General features: G+C 34.8%; 1 long non-coding RNA gene across 2 annotated transcripts; it reads left to right on the top strand.

The window, feature by feature from the left end:
• Positions 1-61: 61 nt before the first annotated feature.
• LOC106320097 lies at positions 62-2,603 on the top strand. Of its 2 annotated transcripts, XR_001265706.1 has the most exons (5): positions 62-148; positions 227-618; positions 711-965; positions 1,050-1,239; positions 2,034-2,603. It is a non-coding gene; the product is annotated as an uncharacterized LOC106320097 (long non-coding RNA). The 2 variants fall into 2 exon arrangements; XR_001265705.1 differs by lacking the exon at positions 2,034-2,603 and having other exon boundaries at positions 1,050-1,371.
• The last annotated feature ends 470 nt before the right edge of the window (positions 2,604-3,073 follow it).

Genomic DNA, 3,073 nt, shown 5'->3' with positions numbered 1-3,073 from the left:
TTGCTTAAACCTTTGATCTTGTCTCCTTATTTCCCGTCAATCTTGTAACCTCTTGTTTGATTCTAATAAAAGCATCTTTAGTCACCTCATTCCTACGTTCATTATTCTAATCAACCGAATCCTGCACAAACAATTTGCATTCCGAATCGTAATGCAACTACAAAGCTCTGTTTTTTGATCGATTTGGGTTTTTTTTTGGTCTCTGAAAGTTTGATGCTTTTGATAGGAAGAAGAGGTTGAAAGAGCTGAGAGAAGCTGCTAAGGTTAGGAGGTATGGCTCAGTGACTCCCATCTCGAGTTCTGATTTCGTGAGGGAGGTTACGCAGGCCTCTGCTGAAGATCGGGTTGTTGTTTGTCTCTACAAAGATGGGTATGGTTTTTGATGTTTACTCGTATTATTCCTGTGAAATCTCTAACATTTATGGGCTGTGTTTGTCTCTACAAAGATTGGTCTGTGATTTATGTAATGTAAAGATGGAAGGATACAAAGAATTTGAAGAGAGGGAAAGAAGAAATTTGATAAGCAAATAGATTTGAATGTGATGATCAGCTCTAAAGGACTCGATGTAGGCGTTGATAAATGATTACTCTACAGTTGTTTCAACATCTCTTTACTTCGTAAGTTGGTTTAGAATTATAGATATAGATTTGGTATTGGTAATCTCTATGTGTTGTTCACTGATCATAAAGATTTCTTTTTCTTTTTGCAGGATCAACGTTTCTGTCATGTAAGAAACATTGTTGTAATACTCTTTGTTCTCTAGAATCTCTGTCGTGGTGGTTCTGTTTCAGTAGGTGATACAGAAGTACGCTTCTTTGCGGATGAGTGGAGTGAAGTTCATCAGCTTATTCCACTAGTTAATGATGGTGAGACTGATAAGAAGGGTGGTTATGACATCATTCTAATGGCTGAGACACTTTATTCCATCTCTGCTCAGAAACGTCTCTATGAACTGATTAAAAGGGTACACTCTCGTCTTATCTTAGTCTCCTAGATATGACCATTCTTAAAGATTCATTGAAGGTTTGATTCTTGATTCTTTTTGCAGTGCTTGGCCTATCATGATGGAGCAGTGTACATGGCTGCTAAGAAGTACTATTTCGGGGTTGGTGGAGGGACAAGGCAGTTTCTGTCTATGATTGAGAAAGATGGTAAGAATGGTCTATACAAAGAAAGGATTGTGTTTGTTCATCCTCAGCACCATCCCTAGCTTATGCAGCCTCAAATGCTACAACCAGGTACACTTGAGATCACTTACCATACTTTTTCTTTCAACCATGGAAGTATAATTTGTTGAAATAATCGCAGATATATAGTAAAAGAAACCTTTGATTATATCTTTGATTATCAGATAGTTGATCACTTTGCTTATAGGCTATAGCTAGTTATTACATTTGTCAATACTTTTTTCTTTCCCTATTTTGTTTTCATGTTTTTTAAAAAAAATATATGTTTAAAATGTTATATTTTACTATGTTTTATTTAATAACAAAATTTTCAATTTTAAGAAAAAAATGTAATATTATTTTATTTTTAAGAACCCCAAAATAAGATATTTGCAATGAAGACATAAAAATCTCAAGTTTCTTAAGTAAGTCTCTTAATCAACTTTATTCCTTAAATACTATTAAAAACAATTAAGAGACCCTTAATGAGTACGTAGGATAAAGATGCTCTTATACTATTAGTAGGTCACATATGTACAAACATGAATTCGATTAGTAAACAACTATATATATTTGTAAAGTATATAATTGTCAGTTATATAAAATATGGTATCTGTAAAAATATAACAATAGCAATCGTTTATTAAATGCTATTATTATATATGGATTATGTTTATCATGTATGTACTTATTAAAATTTATTCTATAAATTGATATTAGTAATTCTTATTAGAAAATGTGAAGTTTATAGTTTTGAATATATAAATTAAATACAATTTAAGACTTAATATAAAATGCTACTATGGCCGTTTGCCTCCCCTTAATAAGTTCAGATTCCTATCGGGTTGTTTCTGTATGAAATTTAGGAAGGGAGTCTTCTCCATTGTGGCTCTATTTGTGTTTGTGTTTCTTCCTCCCGTTGCTGGTTTCTTCCCGGTGCTATAGGGCGCGGCGCTGTTCTTTGGGTTACTTCTTTGTGCCTGCTGGTTGTGAAGTGGTATTTGTAGTTTCTTAGAGGTGTCCTGCTTCCCCCACTGTTTGGGTTTGTAGAGTAGCTTGTGGTAGGACGATGTATTGAACTTGTGGTAGGACGATGTATTGAACTTGTGGCTTCGCCGGGTCTCCGATTACATTGGGATGAGGGTTAAGCAAGAGATCATCTTATCCTTTCTCCAGCAGTGTTTTGTCTGGTACTTTTGACACTTCGGTTGGGGACTGCTCTCTCCTTTCTTTCAAAGTTGGCTTGCCGTAGTTCTATTTGCAGTGTCAGCTGAAAGTTTAAGTTTCATGGATGAAACTCGCATTGGTTAGTATGTTGTTGTTGTTTTTATTTCTCTTGTTTAGTATCATGTATCCGGAAAGGTATGTATTTCCTACCTTTGTCACCTATATATCTCTCTCGGGCTGTGTCTCATGCATCCTTCTCGGGCTTTGTTGTAGTTTCTCCATGGTTGTAACCTTGCTGAACCTTCTTTTAATCTACGAGATGAGAAAAAAAATTCTTCAAGGATATTAAATATAGAATAATAGTATGTGATAATATATATATTACATATCAAGTCCATTCGATTTGAGTTATTTTTTTTAACGCTGATTTATTATGATATTACAATTATGATATGAAAAAGATTACATATACGATTCGACAACCGACAATACTACCTGCCATATGAGGACATACGCCTAACTGCATCACCTGAACTGTCCTATGAAGATCCACGCCTGACCAGATTTACTTGCACCATGTTAAAGATCATTTGTAAGTCTTTCTTCCGTAATCTGCATAATTGTTTAATAAATCGCTCTCTCCGGGACTTGAAACCTGAATTTCTTTTAATCTGCAAGAAATTGCATAGTCTGAGATTCGAACTCCAGATCTGAATTCGATTTGAGTTGTTAACCCACA

This window comes from Brassica oleracea, unplaced genomic scaffold (genome assembly GCF_000695525.1).
Source record: "Brassica oleracea var. oleracea cultivar TO1000 unplaced genomic scaffold, BOL UnpScaffold00798, whole genome shotgun sequence".
Taxonomy (NCBI): domain Eukaryota; kingdom Viridiplantae; phylum Streptophyta; class Magnoliopsida; order Brassicales; family Brassicaceae; genus Brassica; species Brassica oleracea.
Note: the sequence above shows the minus strand (reverse complement) of the source record. Positions and strands in the feature narration are given on the sequence as shown.